The 27,793-nt window shown below is 58.5% G+C and overlaps 1 pseudogene; it reads right to left on the bottom strand.

Moving 5' to 3' along the window:
- Window positions 1-6,854: 6,854 nt before the first annotated feature.
- Window positions 6,855-25,300, bottom strand: LOC141936022 (scavenger receptor cysteine-rich type 1 protein M130-like; annotated as a pseudogene).
- Between the last annotated feature and the right edge of the window lie 2,493 nt (window positions 25,301-27,793).

Genomic DNA, 27,793 nt, shown 5'->3' with positions numbered 1-27,793 from the left:
AAAAGGTGTCAAAGCCAAGGGACCAGGTAAATAAAATGCTTCATTTTGAATAGCCAGTTCTGCATAAACCCAAAGGTATTTGGGTTGCAGGAATGTCTTCAAGTAGGGTCTGCACCATCTAGACAGATGTGGATGGACCAGTACAGCCACCCGCAGCAGGGGACATCCCCATCTCCTAGGCTGAGGCATGCAGTCAGGATGCAAATGTCTGCAGTGCCCACCTGTGACAGGCCTCCAGGCAGAGTGTGATTCATTCTGCATGACCCTCTAAGCCTGTATCAGCTCATTTTGCATCCACTACCCTTCCCTGCAATTGTCAAGACTATCGGAGCTTCTATGTGTTCCCTACACCCAGGAGCAAGGTTCGTAAATTCCTCCTTTGCAGCTTTGCCTGCTTCCACCTCCTCCGTGTTGCTTTTCTGTCCTCAGTCAGTTCAGTCCGTCCTCAGTCGGTCCTCAGTCAGCTCAGACAAGCAGCCTCACGAGGTGGTTGCTTCTTTCCAGGGTATTTGGAGAGATCCTTCTTGTCCTCAGAGGAGTCTTTCCTGGCAGGTCTATCAGATTTCCTGAGCTCCTTCTCCCTTCAGAGCTGCTTCCCATGGCACTGCTTGGATCATCTCCCAGGTACATCACAGACTCCTCCTCTGGAGTCCACTGGCCTGTGCTCTGTTGCTGGCCTTCCTCACTGCCCTTTGGTGCCTGGGACCCCACTATTTCATGGTCACGACAGCCAAGGCTGACACAGATTATCCTAGCCCTGACTAGGTCTTCCTTGTTGGTCAGGACCAGGTCCAGCATCGCCCCTGTTGGCCCACCTGGCAGCTCTGCTAAGAAGTCATCCCAAGAGCCCCATGGCTGTAGCCACTGTGTTGATTTGCCTGGCCAGTGAATGCCAGGGCACTTGCAGTCCCCCACAGGAACCTGCTCATTAACCTGGAGACTTCCTCGGGTTGCTGACAGAAGACATTTTCTGCCTGCTGTCCCTGATCAAGTAGTTTATACCTGCCAAGACTGACTTCTCCTCTCATCCTCACTCACACAATCTAACTCAACCTCTTGTCCATCTCGTAGAGGAGCTCCATATAGCTGAGCTGCTCCTTCACACATGGGACATCCTCCCATCCTCATCCTCCCTGCCACTCCCTCCAGCAGAGCCTGTATCCTTCCACTGCAGGAAGCAATGGAAACTCAGCAAGCCGTCCCACCACATCTCATTTAATCCAAAAATGTCCCGGCGCTGTGACAAGCCATGGGGCTCCTCCTGCCAGTGCACATTTGGGCCGCAGCACCTCAGCTGTGGCACCGTAGTGGAGCGCAGCCTTCTCCCAGGGAAACCTGAGCACAGATCCTGACCAGAAGACCATTCTCCATCAAGCAGTTGGTGCTGTACGTACAGCATGGCCTTGCCTGTACCTCACAGTGCAGCAACAAGTTCTCATGAGAACATCAGTTCTGTTTGACCATAGACATGAGAAAGAGTTGTTTCCTCATATGAACATCCTGTTGTAACTTGAATGGCCAAAACAGGGGAATCTCTTCTATGGTTGCAATGATTCTGCATTCAGGTCGAAGGCCCGTTCACACCACCTGGGTTTCCCACCATCTAAGGGGACATTAGATCTCCTCCCCTTATAGTGCCAGACCTAACGACAGCATTTTAAAAGGTGTGTCACAGAGTCTGAGTGCCTTTCTTACTGAGATCACAACAGACCAGCACCTCCTGGGGAAAAAGCACTCTCTCAGCACCCTTGGGTGCAGCCCCATGGACTGGTAAGGGTGCAGTTTGCTCAAGTCACCCTGCTTTGATCCCCATCCACAGCTGGTTGTTCTCCAGAGTCCTGCCACAAAGCTCAAAGGCCTGGGACCTATCACGGCACTGTGGGGAGAAGCTGTGGGGGGAAGGAGAGACCCCTGGCAGGGCAGGGTCCTTCTGCTGTGGAGAGGGTGCTGGATGGGTCAGGGCTGCTCACTGCTCCAGATCACCCCCAGGGAATTTCAAGGGGACTTTTCAAGAGAAAGGTCAAGATGGAGACTACCTAAAAGGGGAGGAGTGTTTGCTTTGAGTTTTGTCCTCTTGGTTCTCTGGGTGGGCACTGGGAGAGTGGAATTTATTTCTCCTTTCTGGAGCAGGCACTAAGACCCCAGTTCTCATTAGCACTTGACAGAGTTTTTCCTGAGCCCCTGCACACACAGAGATGCCCCTGGGCAGGGCCCGGCTGCCAGGAGGGGTCTGCAGGGCAGAACTGAGCACACAGCGGGTGGAATGGGGGCTGTGAACACTGACAGGGAGGAGACGTGGGGACAGAGAAGCAGCTCCTGGCTGTGACAGCTCCAGGCAGCAGAGACATGGGCAGGGACACACAGGGAGCTGCTCCCACAAATGCCATGAGAAGGGGATTTGGGCACCTCCCTGCCATCCCCTGCAGCACAAAGACCTTTAAGGAGCACCTCCCTTGTCTCCTCTCCCACCCAGCACAGCCTTTGCCCCCAAGGTTGTGGGATTTCATGCTGAGTCTTCTTGGCATCCTGACCTGCACTGAGGAGAAACCCCTGAGTTTCTGTCTGTCTGTCCCTGTCCTTCCTCCCTTGGCAGGAATGTTGGGGCATTTCTCTGTGTTTCCCCTCCTGTCCCTGCTGCCTGTGTCCCCATCTTGCCTGGGGGCTCTGGGCATGGCAGTGTGTCACTTAAGTACACCCCATCTTCAGGGCTTTGACTCTTTCCCTGGGGTCCTGCTGGGCTGCAGGCTGCCCTCCAGAAGGGCACAGCTCTCCCATGGTCTCTGCGCCCCATGGAGAATACAACTCGGTGTTAAGGCCATAGCAATGCGGCTCATCATCTGTCTGTGGGCAGCTGCAATGAGCCCCGCGTGTCCTTGCCTGGGAGCGGGGACCTGAGATCTTCCTCAGGTAGGGTGAGATGGCACCAGACAGAGATCATAAAAAGGACCTGACAAAGGTCTCCCTGAAAGGGTCAAGGCAATTGAGGGGTTTCCATGAGAACTGGGATAGGTTTGGTTCAGAGAACTCTGCCCTAACTTCTCCCTGCCTTTACCTGCTTGCTCAGATATCCATACACAGAGGCAGCAAATGTCCAACGGCAGCTCCATCACTGAGTTCCTCCTCCTGGTATTCGCAGACACGCGGGAGCTGCAGCTCTTGCACTTCTGGCTCTTCCTGGGCATCTACCTGGCTGCCCTCCTGGGCAACGGCCTCATCATCACCGCCATCGCCTGTGACCACCACCTGCACACCCCCATGTACTTCTTCCTCCTCAACCTCTCCCTCCTCGACCTGGGCTGCATCTCCACCACTGTTGTGGTTTTACTCGCTAGGACAAGAAAAAACCCCATCATTTTAATTCCAACACTAACTAAAACAACACTTAATAAAACAGATTTCTCTAACTCCTCCTCCCGCCATGACGCAGAGGGGCAGGGATGGGGGTTGTGGTCAATCCATCACCCGTTGTCTCTGCTGCTCTTCACTCCTCAGGGGGAGGACTCCTCGCACCCTTCCCCCGCTCCAGTGTGGGGTCCCTCTCATGGGAGAGTCCTCCATGAACCTTCTCTGACATGAGTCCTTCCCATGAGATGCATTCTTCCAGAGGTGCTCCAGCGTGGGTCACCCCTACGTGTTGCGGTCCTCCCAAAGCTGAACTACAACAGAGTCCCAGGTTCCTTCAAGCACAGCCACCTTCTCCGGTGGGGGGTTCTCTCCGGGCTGCAGGTGGGTTTCTGCTCCACCTGGACCTCCATGGGTGGCAGGGGGGTGGCCCTACCGCCTCACCATGGGCTGCAGAGGTGTTCACAGAGGTGTTCTCCTCACAACTCCTCCTCACAACTCCAACTCCTCCTTCCAGGTTCCCCTTCTTCAATCACAGAGGGGCAGCCACCGTCATTAATTGGCTCAGCCCTGGCCAGAGGTGGCTCCAGCTTGGAGCTGGAGGAGCTTTGAGAAGCTTCTCACAGGGGCCAACACTGTAGTCCCCTCCTTTGCTGCCAAAAACCCAACACACAACCCCAGCACAAGGAGCTGAGAGTTTGCAGATGACACCAAACTGAGTCAGGGGGCTGGTGTATACACTGGTGAGCTGCCTTCTGGAGGAACCTCAACAGGTTGACAGAGTGGGCCAACAAGAACCTACTAGATTTCAGAGAGGAGAAATGTCAAGTCTTGCCCTGGGCTGGCCTAACCCTGGGAACAGCCCCACATGGGATGCAGCCCAGCAGAAAAGGCCTTGGGGGTCATGGTGGACAACAAGCTGCACGTGAGTTGGTGGTGAACCCTGGCAGGCAAGAAGGTCAAGAGCGTCCTGGCTGGATGAAGAGGAGCATGGCCAGGAGATGAAGGAGAAAGATTCTCCCCTTCCATCTAGCGCTCGTTAGACCACATGGAAAGTTCTGCACCGAGTCTGGGGTCTCCTGCCCCCAGTACAGGGAAGACGTTGGTCAACAGGAGCAAGTTCATTGAAGGGGCACCAACACATTGGTGTGTGTATGGTCATCGGGGGGCTGGAGAACTTCCCACCTGAGGAAAGGCTGAGGGAACACTATGGAGATGAGAAGGCTTTGGTGAACCTTGTAGAAGCATCTCAAAACCTGTCAGGTGGTTGAGAACATCGAGGCAGGTTCTTCGTCATGATGCATGATAGGAAAATGAAAAACAAGGGATGAAAGTTGAAAGAACATTCAGGTGGGAGATGTGGACCCTGAGGTCCATGAAGTCATAACCAAGAGGTCACTTCACGCTGGAAGAGGTTGCCCTGAGAGGTTGTGCAATCCAGATCCATGTAGGGTTTCAAGCCTTCTTTCCCCCTAAACATGGTCTCCCACCATTGACCAAACCACTCCTGCTCAGGCAAGAATGAAGCACCAGCACAAGCTCGGCCTCCCTTGGGCCTTCTCTTCCCTGGGAGAGAAGTCTTCTACCAACCCCACACTTCTTCCACCCTCAGGCTTTGCAACTGCCCATACCTGGCCTGCCCACTTGCCTTCGTCACCATCACCTTTGTCATGAAGGCCCAACACAGATCTTGGCACTCCCACTGTAAGCTGGCACCCACCCCACCCCTGGAGCACATCTGGACATGGAGGCAGGGAGACGCCTGGGCACAGCTTTTTCCTGGGTGTGTCCCCAAGGAGCTCTCCTCATGGGTGTCAGCCTGTGGCCTGGCAGGGGTGGCACAGGGACAAGAGCTGTGGGGCAGGGCTGAAGGAGCTCAGCTGGGAGAGCGTTAGACAGAGATCTAAAGGTCCCTGGTTCAACCCCAGGCTTCAGCAATGATTTTCTCCCTTAGATTTCTGCAGAGCCCATCTGCCTTCTTCCATCCTGCCCCGGCCCTCCTTTCTCCTTCACCTCTTGGCAGAGCACTGCCTGTGTGCTGTAACTGCAGATCTAGAGGCTAGAAGGAGCCTTCCTCCAGCACCACCAGCCCCCAGCCTCCCCCTGGGCAGGACTCTTTGTACACAGATACACAGCACAGGGGGACACCCCTGGGGACCCACATGAACATCCCTCTGCATCGCTCCTCCCTCCTGCAAGGGCACAGGTCGGGACAGAAGTGCCAGCAGTGGTTCCCCTGGGGTCCAGCATGGAAGGTCACCACACTGTGACTTCCAAACAGCTCCAGCTCAACCACCGAATGTCATTTTTACTCTCCAAATTTAGCTCCCTCTGCATTTTCTGTACATCACTTCTGTGTTCTCTGTCCTCTCAGCACCAGACCCAGGGCTCACAGCACAAGTGTCCCAGCTGTCCCCAGTTTCCATCCCCAAATATCTTCACACACTAGACTGGACTGTCCGGACCCGCTGCAGCCCCTCACAGCCATCACGCCCTGCCCAGAGAAGAAAGAGCTGCTCATGAGCTCCAGCAAGCTGCTGGGCTCCCCTCTTGCTGCTACAGAAGCCTTCTGGCCCATCAGGAACACGGTGACAACTGTGACCCAGGAGGTCGTCCCCTGTCTCCAGCCTGAACATCTCCCCAGTCATCAAGGATTCCAGAAGTTCATGGTGACTCTGGTCTGGTTTTGATTGTCCCAAACCCTCTCTGCCAGGCAGGGGCTCAGCAGGGAGAGACCTATGGCACTGGGCAACACAATTGCCCCAGGTTGGCCACCATGAATACACCATCCACGCATGTGGTCAAGTGATCAGCCTTGGAGTTTACAGCTGACCATGCTCACCCACCCGGCCACAGAGCCCAGCCAGGGCTGTCCCAGGCACTGCTTTGCTGTCAGGACAGTCACAGAATCTCAGAATCATCTCGGTTGGAAAAGCCTTTGAAGATCCTCCAGTCCAACCATGAACCTCACACTGACCGTTCCCAACTCCACCAGATCCCTCAGCGCTGGGTCAACCCAACTCTTCAACCCCTCCAGGGATGGGGACTCCCCCCCTGCCCTGGACAGCCCATTCCAACACCCAACAACCCCTTCTGCAAAGAAATACTTCCTAAGAGCCAGTCTAACCCTGCTCTGGCACAGCTTGAGGCCATTCCCTCTTGTCCTGGCGTTTGTTCCTTGGCTCAAGAGACTCATCCCCCCTCTCTGCACCCTCTTTACAGGGAGTTGTAGAGGGCGCTGAGGTCTCCCCTCAGCCTCCTCTTCTCCAGACTAAACCCCCCTAGTTCCCTCAGCCGCTCCCCACCAGACCTGTGCTCCAGACCCTGCACCAGCTCCGTTGTCCTTCTTTGGACACGCTGGAGTCATTCAATGGCCTTTTTGGAGTGAGGGAGAAAGTGGGTCCCAGTGACTGGGGAAGGGTCATAGGGTTTCTACCCCCATGTTACCCCACTACACACCCAGGGGTGCCATCACAGTCTGGGGACACCTCATCCTAGGGAGGGAATTTCTCTCACCCTGTTGCACTGCTCCTGCTGTGGAGTTCGGGATAGATGTGGCACAGAGGGGTGTTGGCCTGGGGGGCAGAGGAGGCTCAGGGGCTTTCTCCTCTTCATCAACCAGCCCTGACTTCCCCTGTCTCAGGAGGATTCAAGTGCTGTTTTCTGCAAAGGGTCCCTGGGCACTGGGCAGACACCGGGACTGTAATGTCATAAACACATCATGGGAGAAGAGGGTCTCTCCTGCTGGCAGATGTCACAGGGATGGAGCTCAGGACAGGTTCTCCTTCCACCACCATCACCACCGGCTTCAGCAGAGACTCAGTTCAGGGGACCTGGAGATGTTGAGGTCAGGCACAGCCCTGCCAAGGTGGGACTGGTGGAACTGGTGCCCAGCCTCTTGTTCCTGGGGTGTTTGGTATCTCTGTCCACCCTGTGCTGGTGGGATTGGAGAGGCACATGCCTGTCCACAGCCCTGCACAGGCAGCGAGGGCCAGGAGATGGTGCCTCAGCTGCTCCCCCAGCAGAAACACTGGCAACCAAAATGGAGGGTGCCCAGCCCCTGGGCACAGTGAGCCCAGACTCAGAGAAACAAGGCTGCTCTCCCGTGGGCTTTCCACAGCTGAGCTCTGCCCAGCATGGGGCAGCAGTACTGAGGGTTGGGGTCTCACCATGACCCCCTCAGGTAGGTCTTCAGGAGCTGCAGGAGCACCCCCAGCTCTGGGGCACAGTGACAATCCTGCTTGGCTGCAGAGAATGGACCCATCCAGCTGGGCCAGACTGTTCAGGTGCTCAAATGCCATGAAACGGGTTCCTTCTGCTCAGGGGTGCTGCCCCCTCCAGCACACCCAAGTCTGAGGCTTCTTTCCCCAGGGAGGAAGAGGCAAACCTCTACCAGGTGCCAGAGTAAGGGAGGAATATTATCCCTGCAGGAGGGCAGAGCTGGCGAGGTGGTGAGACAGGCCAAGCACTGGGCTCTTCTCCCCAGTCCCCACCTGGGACACCTTGAGTCTGCAGATCAGTGCCCACACTACCCATAGGCTCTCACCATCCTGTGTCCAGAAGATAACACTCCCTTCTTCTTTACTTTTTCTCTGAGATGCAGGGCTGGAGCTTATCCCAGTGGGAGTTTTCCAGGCGATGGAGGCTGCGTTTGCAATGCCCATGTATGTCACCCATCAGCATGGGGGTCTTTCCCTGGGAACGCTGCTCTCTCATGGGGGCTGCCAGCAGGAAGGCTCCCAGATGTGGGGCAGAGGGATGTGTGAACTTTGGCTCCTCCCAGATCCCCCCAGGGTCACCCCAGGGGTGGAGGAGCTCCCAGCAGGGAATGGGGCAACACTGCAATAGGAGAGGATGTTGGCAACATCTGCCTCCTCCCTGCTTTTCCTCCAGGGCCAAATCCTGTATTTGCAACGCTACAGAGCTGCAGCTACTCCTCACAGGGAATCCTGCCACAAACACCCAACACACCTTCCAGACCTCAGCTGAGAAGCCCACTGGGGAAGAGCTGGGGGGATGTGGAGACCCACCAGTGGGAGAAGGCTGGGCAGTTTGGCAGTTTGAGTGCCAGGTGTCAAACCCTTCTCCCCACCTGGCATAAGAGGGTGCTGGGGCAGGTGAAATCCCAGCTGAGGGAGAGGGACCCTGGCTCAACTCTCAGCAGCAACTGGTTCAGTGGAGGGACACAAAATCTCCACTGCCATGGAAATGTGCCTACATGAACATCCTCCTGTATGGACCCTTATCCAGGCCAGGGGCTGGACCACGGCGTTTGGCTGTAGCACACGTCCTGTGGGGCTGCTTTCTCCATCCCCCTGGCCCTCTAACAGCGCTGAGGGAAAGGTGCCCTCAGCCTCGCTGCTCCCAGCCCTCCTGTACCTGTCCACCAGTCCTGCCCCACACACAACCCAAACTGTCATCCCTGGCAAGGCAGCAGGAGGACAGGGTGGGAGCTGGAGGGGAGCAGGAGGAGGGGGCTCAGGGATGCCACAGGAACAGCAGGAACAGCCCATGGAGACGGGCCCTGACAGAGCATGAGGAGAGGGAATCCCAGCCCTCTGTGTCCCAGAAAGTGTCTCTGCACCCTGTGCTGTGGCACTGGGGAGCAGAGCTGCCTCCTAAGCATTGGGGGAGGTAATCTGCAGGCCACGATCCTGCATGGGGCTGGCTGGGGTGTTCAGGGCTCTGTGTTCACCTTAGGACTCACTTCTGTGAGACAAAAGCCCAAGGTTTACCCTGACATGGCAGCTCTGTCATGGCCTCTGCACTGTGGGACCAGCGTGACCCAGGCAGGGCCTGGGAGAAAGAGCAGCCTCCCTCAGGTGAGGAGATGGGTGCTCCCACTGGGGTGCATCAGAGAGCCATTTTGAGCAGAAACTGCCTGTGGCCAGCAGGATGGAAATGCCTCTGTCACTGAGATTATTCCCCAGGGACTACGGGCCCCACAGCCTGACCCCGAGCCTGCTGTCCCTGAGACGTGCCCCTTCCCTACCACTGTGTCTTTATTCTCTGCTGCCATGATCAGACTCAGGGAGATGCCCTGACACCTGGCAGTCAAGGACCAGCTCTGGGTCAAAGCCCTCAGAGACTTTTAATAAGAACAAATAAGGATGCACAGCATAAAAATGGGAATAAAAATGGAGAAACTCCAGGGGGATTCTGCTGCCCATGGGTCAAGGGAGTCGGTTCCTTGGTGGTCATGGCTGCACCCAGCTGCACAGCCCTCTCCTCCCTCCTGGCTGCATGCAGCTGCAGGGCAGGGATGGACTCTCCTGGCCTGGGGCTCAGGGACTGTTGTGCACCAAGCTACAGTGTCACAGCCATTGTGTCCTCATGGGGATGTGCCACAGACACCTCTTCAGCATCATCATAGCCCATGCTCCCCGGGGACAGGGACGAGGTGTCTCCTTCAGCTCCAGGGATCTCAGCAATTCTCTGGGAGTGCGGGCTGCCCCCTGCAAGCAGCAAGGCCGGACGTTTCAGGTCACCCCATGGGGTCTGTACACCATCATCCTCCCTGCTCCTCACCACGTTCAGCTCCTTCTCCCACCCCCAGGCCTTTCAAGGAAAACTCCCAGGGTAGGTTTCCCCTTCCCAGGAGATTTGGGTGTCAGTACAGTAGTGACCTGGGGGGCCACCAGGGATGGCACCCTAGGAACAGGCAGCGCTGTCTTTCCCTCTCACCTCTGGGTACATCCCTGGAGCCTGCTCCCTCCTCTGGCATCCTGGGCATTTCCCACTCTCCCTGCCCAGGCACAGCATCCTCCCCCAAATCAGAAACATCCCTGGCATCATCATAGCCATCTGCTGGGTCACCTCCGGGCAGAACAAGGACATCTGAAAGGAGACGGGAGCGGGTGACAGTGAGAAGGTACGTCCTGCAGAACAGAGGATGGGAGGATGCGCAGGGACACAGGGCTGAGGCACAGGTTGGCAGCACCACAGGAGATGCCCACGTCCTCCCCTTCTCTGATGGTGACACCAAGTGACTCTTCTGTCCATCACATATTTGCAGGGAGATCAACCCCTTCCTGCCTCCATTACCTGGTGCTGATCCCAGACCATCCTCCTCCTCGCTGACCCCAGGGTAGGGCTGCAGCTGGGTCAGCGACTGCTCTGAAGAGGAGCCTGGAGCGAAGCACAGCAGGTGTTATGGAGCAAGCCCCACTGACCTGGCTCATGGTCAGCACTGCTGGGGAAGGGGGACCCACAGAGTTTGGGCTGCATGGGGAGGAGTGTTGGGAATTCACCCTGCTCCTCCGGGACAAACCCTGTTTCAAAGGTGCTCCCAGAGCTGCCCAAGGACAGCCCCTTCCCTCAATTCTCGGGTGCCACATGGGGTGCAGGGGCGGGAAGAGAGGGGCTGTCCAGCTGGGACAGTCAAATCTTGACTGGGAGAAAGCTCCTCTCTTGGGCCCAGGACCTGGATGCTCCCCCCACAGACCCCACAGCTCCAGCACTGCAGAGACCATGGACTAGGGGGATTCAGGGGATCAGCTCCTGTTGGGATCAGGGGAAAGGGTCCTGCAGATGTGCCTTCAGGGAGGACCCACACCCACCTGGGTGACCAAACCTGGCCTGCTTCTCCCACACTGGGCTGTAACCAATCTCCTCATACACGGCCTCGGGGAAGGGCTCCTGAGTTCTCCTGGAGCCTGGGGACAGAAGCAGGGCTGGCACAGGGACAGGCAGAGGGGCAGTGGGATCACATTGTGCTCCCCCAAACCTGTTCCTTGGGCCAGCCCATGACTGCTCCAACAGCACAGCCCCACTGCACTGCCCAGACATGGCTGCCACATCTCCTGTGAGAGCAGCATCACTGGGGAGATTCTCTGGGGCAGTCTCACCTTGCATCATCCCTATGGAGACAGCGCACATGCCCCTCTGGCCCCTGGGTCATGCCCCCCTTATCTCACCCTGGAGTAGATCCCACATTTCCTCTCCACCTGGAGCTTGCCCCTGTCTGCCCCACAGGTCCATAGTAGGGCCCCTGTCCTGGGGGTGGGCAGGGCTGGGCAGAGGAACAGCCTCGGTGCCTGACATTACGGTGATGGAACCTATTGCCCTGCCCTCTTCTTAGCATCTCCTTTGCCTCGGAGCCCCCTCCAGCACTACCTAGAGCACTGTCAGCCTTGGCCGCCCCTACTCTGCCATTTCTCTCCTCGCCCCATCGCTAGCTCCCCCCACCTCTGGACTCTCTCCATCCATTGCTGCTGGTGGCCCACAGACAGGCACTCAGTGGGGCAGCACATGTGAAGGTGGCAGCCCACAGTCTCATCCTCCCACTCTGCCTGTGCCCCTCACTGATGACCTTTGCTGGCACCCCCCACAGCACCCCACAGCCCTTCCAGGAAGTATCTCCCCCTGGCATCTCCAGGGAAGGACTCACCTCTGTGCCCAGCCCTGGTGCTCAGCACTTGCCCAGCCAGGATGGCCAGAAGCAGGCAGAGAAGGGCCCCCAGGATGATGCAGATGATGACGGGCACTGAGACACTCCCACTGCTGATCTGACGGCCTCGGGTGGGAACTGCAGGGGAGAGAACATGGAAGGGGCAACACCAGGCCTGAGAGAGGTGGAGGCAGTGCCAGCCCTGACCCCATCACAAAAGGCAGCAGGGGCTGGAGGGCCCTGGGGGTGAGTGATAGGGAAGCTTCTATCCTGCTGACTAAATTACAACTGACCTTCCCACCACCCCAGTGCCTTCTCCAGAGAGTTTCATACCCCAGCAAGAAGCCCCTTCAATCCAGCTGTGAGTCACAGCCTGGCCCTGGGGATAACCAGCCCCACGGGGAGGATAATTTACCTGCTCGGGGTGGGGATGTTGTCATCCTGGGTGTAGCTGCAGAGGAGGAAAAGGAGAGCTGGGATGAGACAGTGGGTGTGCAGGTACTGGGGAGCCTCCTCCCCAGCACACCATGGGGGTGTCTGTAGATGTCTCTGACACACCCCACCAAAATTGTCCCTCCTGTAGTGTCCGAAAGGGAGGTCAGGCCAGGGCCCAGTGCCTCTGCTCTCGGAGGCAGGCAGGATGGCACAGGCAGCCCAGGGGATAACCCCAGTTCAACTGAGGCTGCCCCGTGCCTGGCACCAGGCTCCTGCACTCTGCAGGAATATTCTTGCTCTTGAGAGGTCAGGGGCCATGCCAGGACCACGTGGACAAAAGGTCTTCCCCAGCTCCCTGCCAATACCTGACCGAGATGTCCCAGCCCTGCCACTCACCTGAACAGCGCACGGCAGCGTCTTCCTTATGCCGGCAAGCACCGCCATCCCCAGGTCGGGCCCAGCAGTCCTGCAGGGACGGCTCCATCCCCTGGCACTCCACCTGCTCCAACCAGATGGGGCCCATCCCCCTCCCAAATGCAGCCTCATGCAGGGCAGACACCGCAGGGCCACAGCCCAGCTGCCTGCACGCCACCTCGGCATCCTTCATGTCCCATGAGTCGTCACACACCGTCCCCCAGGAGCCACGGTACCAGACCTCCACTCTGCCTGAGCACCCATCCTCTCCGCCCACAGTACGAATCTTCTCCCTGGCTGGAGAAGGCAAAGACCTCCCATGGCTCCAGGACAGCAGACAGAGCCCTGCCAGACACAGAAGGGCAGATCCCTACCTGTGCAGCTCGTGGAGTTGGGGCATGGGGCCAAAGGGGCCGGGGGCGTTTCTGGGTGTCCCGCTGAAAAAGGAAACACTGTGGTGAAGGGACTGGTTTGGGGGATCATGAAGAAGAGAGTAGGGTTGAGCTCTGCTTGTGCCTCCCTGTACCATCTTGGTCATGGCAGCAACCCTGGTCACTCAGGGGACACAAGCAGGACTGTGGGGGTACCCTGACTGCTCAGCCCCAAAAGGTCCCTGGTTCAAAGTGCAGCACTAGCTTGTCTGTGGAGGGGAGGCTCTTCTGAAACCTGTCTGGTCTCTTCTGAGACCTCACCTGAAGATGCCTCTGCCTCTCCCAGGTGCTGTTGGCAACCTGGGTGGCAACTGCTGCTGGATGTGTGTGGCCATGGTCATGTTTATGTCACTAGCATCAGAAGTGTCTGACATGAAAAGGAAAAGCCCCTCCAAGCTCTTTCTCTGTGTTTGGCCATGACCAGCAGGGAGCAAGAGCTGGGGTGACAAGGGTGCCCGGGTGGCTCAGAGTTACCGTTGCAGGTGATGTTGGTCTCCTCTTGCAGGTTTTCACATGACTGTGGGTTCCACGGACTGGAGGGACACTGCCAGAAGGAGCTGGTTCTCTCCCCACACTGCACGCGATCCAGCCAGGCAGGGCCAGACACCCTGCCATAGGTCAGGGGTTTCTCCAGGGACCCTCCGTCCCCACAGCCCAGCTCCTTGCACACCAGCGTCACCGTGGCGAGAGTCATCGAGTTTGAGCAAACACTCCCCCATGTCCCGTTGTAGAAAACCTGCAGGCGCCCGGAGCAGCCGTCACTGTTCTCCAGCCTCAGGGCTGCGAACTCTGGGAGGAAAAATCCCCAAAGGGGGAACAGGCTGCCCTGAGGCTGTGGGAGCCAGGACACCTCTGCATCACTCAGGCCCTCAGCCGGGCAGGGGCAGGGCCAACACATCCCCCTTGCACCCAGGGGCAGAGACAAGTCCCTGATGGACAGACACCCCTGCCCTTCCTGTTAACCCTCAGGAAAGGTTGAAGTACCCAGGGATCCCCAGGGGGACTGAAGGTACCCATGCATGGATGTCCTCAGGACAGTCTCAGGCAGGAGCTCAGAGGCAGCCAGGGACAGCCTCAGCCATGCCCGGCTCTCCCCGCGTCCTGGCCCCCCCAGGAACCAGGCTCCCACCACAGCTCCTGGCACAGACCTGAGCAGATGACTCCCACGTCCTCTTTGTGCCCGCAGTCGTGCTGCCCCCAGGGCCCAGCCGGGCAGTCCCAGAGAGCAGCTTCAGCCCCGGAGCAGTTCACACCATCCAGCCAGATCTGCCCGGAGCCTTCCCCGAACCGAGCAGAGCCGGCTGCCTCCACTGCCCCTCCGCAGCCCAGCTGTTGGCAGACGACGGCGGCATCAGCCAGGTCCCAGCCATCATCGCAGACGGTCCCCCAGATGCCCTGGTAGTAGATCTCCACTCTCCCTGCGCAACGCCCGGCCCCGTTCACCAGCCGCAGCCACCGGCTCCCTGCAGCGGGTACAACCCCCAGTTGCTGCCAGGGACTGCCTGCCCACACAGACCGTCACCTGGGGGGCCTGCGCAGTGCCACTCACCCTCACAAATGACTCCCACGTCCTCCGCAACCCCTGCCGCCAGCACGCTCTCAGGCAGGGAGGTGTTGCAGAGGCTCAGGTTGGCCTCATGCCCTGCGCACCGGACCCCTCGCAGCCCCACGGGGCCCATCCCTCGCTCAGGCTTTGGGGGGTTGTAGGCTGTCCCAGCCTCCCCACACCACAGCTGCCGGCACACCACACTGGCCTCCTGCACGTCCCACTGGTCATCCAAGACTCTGCCCCACACCCCATCCTGGAAGATCTCCACTCGTCCGTCACACCGGCTCCCTCTGCCCACCAGCCGCAGGGATCCAAAGATGGCTGAGCCTGGGGAGAGCAGAGACACCACAGCCATGGGCGGCACTGGAAGCATGGCACCCTTCAGGGAGCGGGGCGAGGGGGAATTTCACCACCAAACTGGACAAGATTGAGCCTTGGGCTAAGGAGAAGCGAGGGCAAAGCCTAGACGCTTCCCGCAGCTGAAACCCAGGTCTGCTGCTGCTGGGGGAACAGGCAGCTCCTGCTGGGTGGTGGGATGAGGCTCTGCAGGGCTCTCTGTGGGAAGGGATGTGGGTGTCTGCAGCCAGAGGGATGGGACAGAGCCCTGCAGCCCTGTCCAGGGCTCCTTGCACAGTACGAGAACAAAGGAGCCCAGGCCTGGTGGTGGTGCTGGGTCCTAAGCCACTGCCCTGGGGGCAGATGCTTGCCTCTGTTCAATCCTCAGCTCTCCCAAAGTGGAGAGCTCACTCTGAGCAGGGAAAGCCCTCCAGATGGCTCCTGGGGAAGCCAGGGTTTCTCCAGGGAGAAAGTCAGCCTGGTTGGCCATGGGACCCCTGCTTTGGGTGGCCATGTTGAACACAAATGATAAATAGAGTTAATGTAGCATTTTTCTGGCACTCACCTGAGCAAATGACTGCAGCAGTGTTCCCTTGGGAGCACGGTGAGGCCCCCAGGGTGGTCACCGGGCACTGGTACAGGTGGGCTTCTGTCCCATCACAGTGGAATGAGTCTCTCCAGATAGGGCCAGTCTCTCCCCCAAAATGCTCTTCTCCAGGAATGGACTCAGCAAACCCGCAGTTGAGTTGACGACAGAGAACGTGGGCATCCGAGAGATCCCAGTGGGAGGCACAGAGGCTCCCCAAGGTCCCCAGCACCTGGACCTCCACCCTCCCCGCACACACTGTGCTGCCATTCACCAGCCTGAACCCTGTGTACTCTGGAGACAGAGGAGGAGGAAAGAGGGTGGATTTGTGCTTTGTACCCGCAGTAGCTGGCACAGAGGCCAGAGGGAAAACATGCCCTTGTTCTATATCAAAGGAATATTTCTTTTCATACTACAGAAAACTCCATCCACACCTCCTGTCCACATACCAGGCCCACACATCCCTCCCTGAGTCCTTACCTGTGCAGGTGACAACAGCGCTGTTTGCGTGGGCGCAGGGCTGGTCCCTGGGGGATCCCCTGGGGCAGGAGGTGAGGAGGGATTCATTCCCCACACACTGCAGCTCTCCATCCCAGATGGGACCCACCCCTTCTCCAAAGTGACTTCCTTCAGGGATGGGCAGGGCTGCGCCGCACTGCAACTCCCTGCAGACCACGTCAGCAGCTTTGGGACCAAAGTGGGAAGCACAGACAGTTTTCCACTGGTCCCCATCATGGATCTCCACACGTCCCGAGCAGCGGCTCTTCCCTTCCACGAGACGGACAAATCCTGAAAAAACCCAAAACAGTTGGGAGTTCCCACAGCCCTCTGGCAGTTACATTCCCACATCCCACACCACCTCCAACCAAGCCCTGACCAAATCGCCCACTGCACATCCCAGAGGAAGCTGCCGGGGGAGTGCTGGTGTCACAAACACATCCAAGCCTCCTTGCACCCCTTTGCTACACCATCACAGCACTCAGGGCTATGTGTCTATTGCAGACCCACCGCAGACCCTGCAAACCACGTTGGTGCCTTTGGGACCAAAGTGTGAGTCACAGACAGTTTTCCAAAAATCCTCATCATGGATCACTCTACGTCCTCAGGAGGGGCTGTCCCCTTAGAGCAGTTGGACAGATTCTGGTCTAACCAAAGACCCCTGAGAGTTCCCACAGCCCTCTGGCAATACCCTGACTACATCTCGTCTGATCTCCAAGGTGGCCACGGGCAAAAAGCTCTACAGCATCCCCAGCTGCTCTCAGGGGTTGCTGATGGCACAAACACATCAGCCCCCACCCTGCTGCTCCTCAGAAATCAGCACAGCACTTGTGGGCTTGCTTCTCTCCCAGCATCCACAGCCACAGGAATGTCTCGGACAAAGTGCTGCTGCCCCAGAGACCTTGGGCTGCCCAAGGTACTGGTCCCTGGGCACTGCTGCACCCAGAGCGCTTGGGGTTCAGGGAAACGCGCCCAGGTGCTGTTGGCTGCTGCAGCTTGCTCTGCCCCACTGAGCTCAGGGCCAGGCATGAGGAACCCCTTGGTGCCACGAGAAGTGCACCCTGTTCCCATGGGGGTCTCGGGCTGTTGGGGCACTGCTGGGGGATTGGACGTGTCACAGGGCAAAAGTACGGTGAGGCTGTACCTGCGGTCGGTGGCTGTGCCACCACCCTGCTCAGGCACCTACCCGGGAAAGAGGTTCACAGCCACGGCCAGAGTGCACTGCTGGGCACGCCCCACCCAGTGGTCAGGCAGAAGGTAGCAGAGAGGGCAGAAGAGCAGCCGTGGGCTTACACGAGTTCCCGGTGCAAGGGCAGGTGCAGAGGAGAGCCAGGAATTGCTGACAAATCCCCCGTGGCACCGAGCAACCAGGGGCTGGGGCAGGCAGGAGTGGCTGGGCAGCAGGTCAGCACTGCCTGGACAAGGCCATGTCCCCATGGGCAGGCTCTCATGGGACTACCCTGGGAGAAGAATGAGGTGCCACGTGCCACCCTGCTCTTCTGCCCAAGCCCAGCGCTATTCCTCTCTGAGCAATATCTTTGTTTCAGCGAAGGGCTTCGTGTCTACTGGAGGGGAAAACCCAACAGTAGCTATCCATCTCATGCCTTTCCCCAGGACTGTGGGTGGCCACATGAGTCACTTTTGGTGCCTCTGGCATGGGGGCATCTGGCCCTCTGCACGGCCAGACAGGTTCTGGGTGAACAGGAGGAGAAAGATGCGAATCAACAAGACAGTGCAGGACAGGGATGGAGGGTTCATGTGCGGCACCTCAGGGGCCAGGTGCAGTAAGGGCACCCTTGGGCAGGTTCCCACTGGCCTTTCCCCAGGAACTGGGGACACCAGTAATGACAGTTCCAGCTCAGCAGTGCAAACGGCCACACTGGGCAATGCCCTGGTGTCTGACTCTTGCTCCCTGAGGGCACAGCCAGGTTCCTTGCACAATCCCAGCCCCAGAGGTGGGCAATAGGATTTCCCCTTACCTGAACATACCACTCCGGCGTCCTCATCATGTTCACAGTTATTTTCTCCCCATCCTCTGTGTGTGCAGTCAGACAGGGCAGTTTCGGTGCCATTGCAGCCAACATCATCCATCCAAATGGGGCCAGATCCTTGCCCAAAGTGTCCGTACCGAGGAGCTCCAACAGCAGATCCACAGCCCAGCTGTTTACAAACCACTGCTGCATCGTGCATGTCCCAGTCGTCATCACACACGGTTCCCCACTGGCCCAGTTGTTTCACCTCCACTCTCCCAGCACAGTGACCGCTGCTATCTGCCAGCCTCACCTCCACAGCACCTTCAAACACTGACACAGGACCAGATATGACAGCACTGAGCCCCAGCACTGTGGGTCTGAGTAGAGCCAGAGGTACCAGGGTGGGAGCCCACTCCCCTCCAGGCTGTCCCCAGGGCACTTCAGGTGTCTCTTCTGTCCTCATGGGCTGTGCAAGGCTGGGGGTGCTCAGCTCTGGCCATGTTGGGTCATTTCTGGCCCCACAGATTTTGGCACTTCCTTCCACTCCAGCAGCCCCCTGGCCCATGGCTATCCAGGGCACCTGCTCCTCCCCAGCCAGCACCCTGAAAAGAGACCTGTCCCCACCAGGGCCCCCCCAAGCACACGTGGCTGCTCCTCCCCAGAGCTCCCAGTTCCCCTGGACCACAGCCTGCCCTGGGCCCCTCCCAACTCATCCTTCACCCTCAGGCATTTCCCTGTCCCCTCTGGAGCAACATGATGGTCTCAGTGCGGCCTTCCAACCCATTCCCCTCCTTGTCCTTGGGCATTAGCCCAGCTCTGCCCTTGTCCAGGATCCCCCCAGAAGGTCACCTCTTTGCAACCCTGTGGAACAGACACCCCAGTTCCCTTGCCTCCACATCACAACTTACATCTGGTCAGGCTGGGGCTCACCCTGACTCCAGGGCAAGTGTGAACAGCCCACACCCCTTCCCGGGTACCCCTGAGACTGGCTGTGCCTCTGGGATAACAGAGCAAAGAGCCACCAGTTAAGACACCTCTGGCCCACAGGGAACAGAGCTGGCAGAGCCAGCGCTCCAGGAAGGGTGCTCAAGGATGGCAAATCCATGGACACGCACAGGCACTAACGGCCATAGATGTGGGAGCCCTGGAAACAGCCTTTCTCCCATTGAGAGAAGCACAGGGTCAATGAACCTGTTCACCTTCTACCCCTTGTCACACCGACACACAGGAAGAAGCTCCATTTCCAGAGGGATCCCTGTGGTCCCCTTGGCCCCCGGACATTGTGACAGGGCAGCAGGCATTGACCCCTGCACAACTGCACCCAGAGGAGCAGCTGCAGTAACTAAGGGGGCAGAGTCCCTCTGTCCCCACCCTGAACTTTTCTGCAGCCCTGCACCAAATTCCTGAGGATGGAACAGAAGTGGGACATTGGTTTCCGTGTCTTTTCCTGCATAACTGGAGACTGCAGAAGACAACATCACCCCTCCTGGTCTCACGCCAAGGCCAGAACAGTCCCAGCTCTGCTTCCCTGCCCCCAGCACAACCCCAGTGTTCAACACCCCTCCCTGAGTCCTTACCTGTGCAGGTGACAACAGCGCTGTTTGCGTGGGCGCAGGGCTGGTCCCTGGGGGACCCCCTGGGGCAGGAGGAGAGGAGGGATTCATTCCCCACACACTGCAGCTCTCCATCCCAGATGGGACCCACCCCTTCTCCAAAGTGACTTCCTCCAGGGATGGGCAGGGCTGCGCCGCACTGCAACTCCCTGCAGACCACGTCAGCAGCTTTGGGACCAAAGTGGGAAGCACAGACAGTTTTCCACTGGTCCCCATCATGGATCTCCACACGTCCCGAGCAGCGGCTCTTCCCTTCCACGAGACGGACAAATCCTGAAAAAACCCAAAACAGTTGGGAGTTCCCACAGCCCTCTGGCAGTTACATTCCCACATCCCACACCACCTCCAACCAAGCCCTGACCAAATCGCCCACTGCACATCCCAGAGGAAGCTGCCGGGGGAGTGCTGGTGTCACAAACACATCCAAGCCTCCTTGCACCCCTTTGCTACACCATCACAGCACTCAGGGCTATGCGTCTATTGCAGACCCACCGCAGACCCTGCAAACCACGTTGGTGCCTTTGGGACCAAAGTGTGAGTCACAGACAGTTTTCCAAAAATCCTCATCATGGATCACTCTACGTCCTCAGGAGGGGCTGTCCCCTTAGAGCAGTTGGACAGATTCTGGTCTAACCAAAGACCCCTGAGAGTTCCCACAGCCCTCTGGCAATACCCTGACTACATCTCGTCTGATCTCCAAGGTGGCCACGGGCAAAAAGCTCTACAGCATCCCCAGCTGCTCTCAGGGGTTGCTGATGGCACAAACACATCAGCCCCCACCCTGCTGCTCCTCAGAAATCAGCACAGCACTTGTGGGCTTGCTTCTCTCCCAGCATCCACAGCCACAGGAATGTCTCGGACAAAGTGCTGCTGCCCCAGAGACCTTGGGCTGCCCAAGGTACTGGTCCCTGGGCACTGCTGCACCCAGAGCGCTTGGGGTTCAGGGAAACGCGCCCAGGTGCTGTTGGCTGCTGCAGCTTGCTCTGCCCCACTGAGCTCAGGGCCAGGCATGAGGAACCCCTTGGTGCCACGAGAAGTGCACCCTGTTCCCATGGGGGTCTCGGGCTGTTGGGGCACTGCTGGGGGATTGGACGTGTCACAGGGCAAAAGTACGGTGAGGCTGTACCTGCGGTCGGTGGCTGTGCCACCACCCTGCTCAGGCACCTACCCGGGAAAGAGGTTCACAGCCACGGCCAGAGTGCACTGCTGGGCACGCCCCACCCAGTGGTCAGGCAGAAGGTAGCAGAGAGGGCAGAAGAGCAGCCGTGGGCTTACACGAGTTCCCGGTGCAAGGGCAGGTGCAGAGGAGAGCCAGGAATTGCTGACAAATCCCCCGTGGCACCGAGCAACCAGGGGCTGGGGCAGGCAGGAGTGGCTGGGCAGCAGGTCAGCACTGCCTGGACAAGGCCATGTCCCCATGGGCAGGCTCTCATGGGACTACCCTGGGAGAAGAATGAGGTGCCACGTGCCACCCTGCTCTTCTGCCCAAGCCCAGCGCTATTCCTCTCTGAGCAATATCTTTGTTTCAGCGAAGGGCTTCGTGTCTACTGGAGGGGAAAACCCAACAGTAGCTATCCATCTCATGCCTTTCCCCAGGACTGTGGGTGGCCACATGAGTCACTTTTGGTGCCTCTGGCATGGGGGCATCTGGCCCTCTGCACGGCCAGACAGGTTCTGGGTGAACAGGAGGAGAAAGATGCGAATCAACAAGACAGTGCAGGACAGGGATGGAGGGTTCATGTGCGGCACCTCAGGGGCCAGGTGCAGTAAGGGCACCCTTGGGCAGGTTCCCACTGGCCTTTCCCCAGGAACTGGGGACACCAGTAATGACAGTTCCAGCTCAGCAGTGCAAACGGCCACACTGGGCAATGCCCTGGTGTCTGACTCTTGCTCCCTGAGGGCACAGCCAGGTTCCTTGCACAATCCCAGCCCCAGAGGTGGGCAATAGGATTTCCCCTTACCTGAACATACCACTCCGGCGTCCTCATCATGTTCACAGTTATTTTCTCCCCATCCTCTGTGTGTGCAGTCAGACAGGGCAGTTTCGGTGCCATTGCAGCCAACATCATCCATCCAAATGGGGCCAGATCCTTGCCCAAAGTGTCCGTACCGAGGAGCTCCAACAGCAAATCCACAGCCCAGCTGTTTACAAACCACTGCTGCATCGTGCATGTCCCAGTCGTCATCACACACGGTTCCCCACTGGCCCAGTTGTTTCACCTCCACTCTCCCAGCACAGTGACCGCTGCTATCTGCCAGCCTCACCTCCACAGCACCTTCAAACACTGACACAGGACCAGATATGACAGCACTGAGCCCCAGCACTGTGGGTCTGAGTAGAGCCAGAGGTACCAGGGTGGGAGCCCACTCCCCTCCAGGCTGTCCCCAGGGCACTTCAGGTGTCTCTTCTGTCCTCATGGGCTGTGCAAGGCTGGGGGTGCTCAGCTCTGGCCATGTTGGGTCATTTCTGGCCCCACAGATTTTGGCACTTCCTTCCACTCCAGCAGCCCCCTGGCCCATGGCTATCCAGGGCACCTGCTCCTCCCCAGCCAGCACCCTGAAAAGAGACCTGTCCCCACCAGGGCCCCCCCAAGCACACGTGGCTGCTCCTCCCCAGAGCTCCCAGTTCCCCTGGACCACAGCCTGCCCTGGGCCCCTCCCAACTCATCCTTCACCCTCAGGCATTTCCCTGTCCCCTCTGGAGCAACATGATGGTCTCAGTGCGGCCTTCCAACCCATTCCCCTCCTTGTCCTTGGGCATTAGCCCAGCTCTGCCCTTGTCCAGGATCCCCCCAGAAGGTCACCTCTTTGCAACCCTGTGGAACAGACACCCCAGTTCCCTTGCCTCCACATCACAACTTACATCTGGTCAGGCTGGGGCTCACCCTGACTCCAGGGCAAGTGTGAACAGCCCACACCCCTTCCCGGGTACCCCTGAGACTGGCTGTGCCTCTGGGATAACAGAGCAAAGAGCCACCAGTTAAGACACCTCTGGCCCACAGGGAACAGAGCTGGCAGAGCCAGCGCTCCAGGAAGGGTGCTCAAGGATGGCAAATCCATGGACACGCACAGGCACTAACGGCCATAGATGTGGGAGCCCTGGAAACAGCCTTTCTCCCATTGAGAGAAGCACAGGGTCAATGAACCTGTTCACCTTCTACCCCTTGTCACACCGACACACAGGAAGAAGCTCCATTTCCAGAGGGATCCCTGTGGTCCCCTTGGCCCCCGGACATTGTGACAGGGCAGCAGGCATTGACCCCTGCACAACTGCACCCAGAGGAGCAGCTGCAGTAACTAAGGGGGCAGAGTCCCTCTGTCCCCACCCTGAACTTTTCTGCAGCCCTGCACCAAATTCCTGAGGATGGAACAGAAGTGGGACATTGGTTTCCGTGTCTTTTCCTGCATAACTGGAGACTGCAGAAGACAACATCACCCCTCCTGGTCTCACGCCAAGGCCAGAACAGTCCCAGCTCTGCTTCCCTGCCCCCAGCACAACCCCAGTGTTCAACACCCCTCCCTGAGTCCTTACCTGTGCAGGTGACAACAGCGCTGTTTGCGTGGGCGCAGGGCTGGTCCCTGGGGGACCCCCTGGGGCAGGAGGAGAGGAGGGATTCATTCCCCACACACTGCAGCTCTCCATCCCAGATGGGACCCACCCCTTCTCCAAAGTGACTTCCTCCAGGGATGGGCAGGGCTGCGCCGCACTGCAACTCCCTGCAGACCACGTCAGCAGCTTTGGGACCAAAGTGGGAAGCACAGACAGTTTTCCACTGGTCCCCATCACGGATCTCCACACGTCCCGAGCAGCGGCTCTTCCCTTCCACGAGACGGACAAATTCTGGAAAAAACCCAAAACAGTTGGGAGTTCCCACAGCCCTCTGGCAGTTACATTCCCACATCCCACACCACCTCCAACCAAGCCCTGACCAAATCGCCCACTGCACATCCCAGAGGAAGCTGCCGGGGGAGTGCTGGTGTCACAAACACATCCAAGCCTCCTTGCACCCCTTTGCTACACCATCACAGCACTCAGGGCTATGCGTCTATTGCAGACCCACTGCAGACCCTGCAAACCACGTTGGTGCCTTTGGGACCAAAGTGTGAGTCACAGACAGTTTTCCAAAAATCCTCATCATGGATCACTCTACGTCCTCAGGAGGGGCTGTCCCCTTAGAGCAGTTGGACAGATTCTGGTCTAACCAAAGACCCCTGAGAGTTCCCACAGCCCTCTGGCAATACCCTGACTACATCTCGTCTGATCTCCAAGGTGGCCACAGGCAAAAAGCTCTACAGCATCCCCAGCTGCTCTCAGGGGTTGCTGATGGCACAAACACATCAGCCCCCACCCTGCTGCTCCTCAGAAATCAGCACAGCACTTGTGGGCTTGCTTCTCTCCCAGCATCCACAGCCACAGGAATGTCTCGGACAAAGTGCTGCTGCCCCAGAGACCTTGGGCTGCCCAAGGTACTGGTCCCTGGGCACTGCTGCACCCAGAGCGCTTGGGGTTCAGGGAAACGCGCCCAGGTGCTGTTGGCTGCTGCAGCTTGCTCTGCCCCACTGAGCTCAGGGCCAGGCATGAGGAACCCCTTGGTGCCACGAGAAGTGCACCCTGTTCCCATGGGGGTCTCGGGCTGTTGGGGCACTGCTGGGGGATTGGACGTGTCACAGGGCAAAAGTACGGTGAGGCTGTACCTGCGGTCGGTGGCTGTGCCACCACCCTGCTCAGGCACCTACCCGGGAAAGAGGTTCACAGCCACGGCCAGAGTGCACTGCTGGGCACACCCCACCCAGTGGTCAGGCAGAAGGTAGCAGAGAGGGCAGAAGAGCAGCCGTGGGCTTACACGAGTTCCCGGTGCAAGGGCAGGTGCAGAGGAGAGCCAGGAATTGCTGACAAATCCCCCGTGGCACCGAGCAACCAGGGGCTGGGGCAGGCAGGAGTGGCTGGGCAGCAGGTCAGCACTGCCTGGACAAGGCCATGTCCCCATGGGCAGGCTCTCATGGGACTACCCTGGGAGAAGAATGAGGTGCCACGTGCCACCCTGCTCTTCTGCCCAAGCCCAGCGCTATTCCTCTCTGAGCAATATCTTTGTTTCAGCGAAGGGCTTCGTGTCTACTGGAGGGGAAAACCCAACAGTAGCTATCCATCTCATGCCTTTCCCCAGGACTGTGGGTGGCCACATGAGTCACTTTTGGTGCCTCTGGCATGGGGGCATCTGGCCCTCTGCACGGCCAGACAGGTTCTGGGTGAACAGGAGGAGAAAGATGCGAATCAACAAGACAGTGCAGGACAGGGATGGAGGGTTCATGTGCGGCACCTCAGGGGCCAGGTGCAGTAAGGGCACCCTTGGGCAGGTTCCCACTGGCCTTTCCCCAGGAACTGGGGACACCAGTAATGACAGTTCCAGCTCAGCAGTGCAAACGGCCACACTGGGCAATGCCCTGGTGTCTGACTCTTGCTCCCTGAGGGCACAGCCAGGTTCCTTGCACAATCCCAGCCCCAGAGGTGGGCAATAGGATTTCCCCTTACCTGAACATACCACTCCGGCGTCCTCATCATGTTCACAGTTATTTTCTCCCCATCCTCTGTGTGTGCAGTCAGACAGGGCTGCTTCGATGCCATTGCAGCCAACATCATCCATCCAAATGGGGCCAGATCCTTGCCCAAAGTGTCCGTACCGAGGAGCTCCAACAGCAAATCCACAGCCCAGCTGTTTACAAACCACTGCTGCATCGTGCATGTCCCAGTCGTCATCACACACGGTTCCCCACTGGCCCAGTTGTTTCACCTCCACTCTCCCAGTGCAGCGACTGCCGCCATCTGCCAGCCTCACCTCCGTAGCACCTTCAAACACCAACATGAGCACCAAGCTCCAGCACTGTGGGCCTGAGGCAACCCCCTGCCAGGGTAGAGTCAGAGGTACCAGGGTGGGAGCCCACTCCCATCCAGGCTGTCCCCAGGGTAGTTCAGGTGTCCCTTCTGTCCTCATGGGCTGTGCAAGGCTGGGGGTGCCCAGCTCTGGCCCTGCTGCATCATTGACCATCCCACCACCCAAGACATCTTTTTGCAACCCAATGGCTACCTCTCTCCTGCCCATGGCCACCCGCACCCTGCCCAGCTCTGCACTGGGCACCTGTTCCTCCCCAGCAACCCCTGAACAGCCCCGTGTACCCAGGCCCTCAGCTTCCCATGCAAGCTGCTTGCCCCAGCACCATCCAAACCCATCCCCATGCCCAGGGCTTTCCATTTTCCCACTGAGACGATCCAGAAGTTCCCCGCCCCCACATCCCCTCCTTACCCCTGATGTCAGCCCAGATCCTGCAATGGGTCTGGCCCCCCAGGCAGGATGTCCCTCTACAGTAGATGCTCTAGTCCCCTTCTCTCGGTGTGGTACAAACTGTCCCTGTGGGCTCAGGGCTCCCCTGGAACAAGGGGGCAGGGAGCAGCACACAAACCCTTCGGGGAATCCGAGAGATTGGCATTGGTCTTGGGGGGTCTCTGGGTGCTGCCAACACCAGCGAGGCCACCACCGGCTCCAGAGGCACAGTGCTAGGGAATGGGGGTCCCAAAAGGGTACCCCAGGACAGGGTGTCTATGAATCCAGCCAGACACAAGCTGCCCTAAACACTGGAACCTTGGAGAAGGAGATGATACTCTCTCCCACCCAGGTGGGCACAGTGTCCAGGGACTTGAGCACCTTCTGCCACTTGTCTCAGTAGCACCTACAAAGAATCCCCATTCCCTGACAGATCCCTGTCACCATGCTGGTACCCACTGGCCCTGGACTGTGGGACAAGGGAGATGGCACTTACCCCTACACAGCTGTACCCAGAGGAGCAACCACAGCATCTGAGGGGACAGGAGTCCCTCTGTGCCCATCCTGAGCCTCCTGCCCTGCCAGCACGTCCCTGCTGCGCCACACTCCCTGCCACAGCTCCTGGGGACTCGTGGGGACAATGATGACGGGAGGGCAATATATCTCTGCAGATGCCAGCCCAGCTACAGGAGGAGCCAATCAAAGCAGCAGCCCCTTTTTAGACATTATCGGGAGCTATCTCCCCTTCGACACAGCCCAGCCCTCCAATGAACTTCTCCAGTGCCATTCATGACCATATATGAGGGATAGCTCCGCTGCAGGTGTCACGTCACTGTGGCGGTGGGACGTCACAGGACAGGGTCAGTTGTAGTGGGGGAAATGGGTTTTTCATGCCTTGAACCCTGCTGTGTGGACCAGGAGCACTGAGCATCTCCTATACCGGGCACAACCAAGAGTCCAAGGCGTTAGTGTCCAGCTATCTCCATGCCATGGGAACCACAGGGCTGGGACTGCACCAGGGGCTGTGTCAGGAACGGAAGGAAACAGCCCCTGCCCCTGCTTCAGTCCCCTCTGTGCTGGGAGCAGCAGGTGGGAAAGGGCCTTAGCCCAGGCCAGAGCCCCATCCCAGGAGCACTGACTCACCCATCACTCCTTCGAGAGCCCCGTGGAAGGTCCCTTCAAATGAGATGGAGCTGGACCTGGTACATGTCCCTGTCCTGGCAGCAGACACACAGCTCAGACATGTCCCTGACTCTCAGCATGTCACCGAGGGGGCCGTTATTCCCCACGGGTGGCTCAGGAGCTGCAGCCTGCAGGTGCACAAACCGCAGCCCACGTGGCCTCGCAGCGTTCCCTGCGCTCCCCCCGCAGTGCCCGGGCAGGAAGTCTGTGGTTTCCTCCTGGCGTCGAGCCCAGGCACATCCCTGTGATGCCGCTGAGCCACCCCCACCCTGACAGCTCCAGCCAGGGCTGCAGTGCTGCTCCTTTGGCCTCACAGACACAGGGCCGGGCAGCTCCTGGCCCCTGAGATGCCTCTCTGATGCACACAACCGCTCTATGTCGAGCCCCATGGCCACAGGGTGCCATCGGTGATGTGACATCTCACCCTTCTATGGACACCACTGTGTGCTCATGAGTTACACTGACAGTGACCTCACACCCTCCTACTGCCACTGCTGTGTGTGCATTAGTCACACTGTCACACGTGTGTGCGGTGTATGGACTTCTGCTGGCGATGGTTCTTCCAAAAAGCCATATTTGGGCACGGTCTGAATATCATTTTAGTGACATCAGAAGCACCTACACAAGCTATGAGCCAGATCCTGCCCTATCAGCTGCTCAGGCACCAGTGACATCACAAGCTCACACACAGCCATGGGCATGCTCCTGGCCTATCTGCTACTCAGCCA

The sequence above is a fragment of the Strix uralensis genome, chromosome 31 (genome assembly GCF_047716275.1).
Source record: "Strix uralensis isolate ZFMK-TIS-50842 chromosome 31, bStrUra1, whole genome shotgun sequence".
NCBI classification, from domain to species: domain Eukaryota; kingdom Metazoa; phylum Chordata; class Aves; order Strigiformes; family Strigidae; genus Strix; species Strix uralensis.
This window is presented reverse-complemented; position numbering and strand designations above follow the sequence as displayed.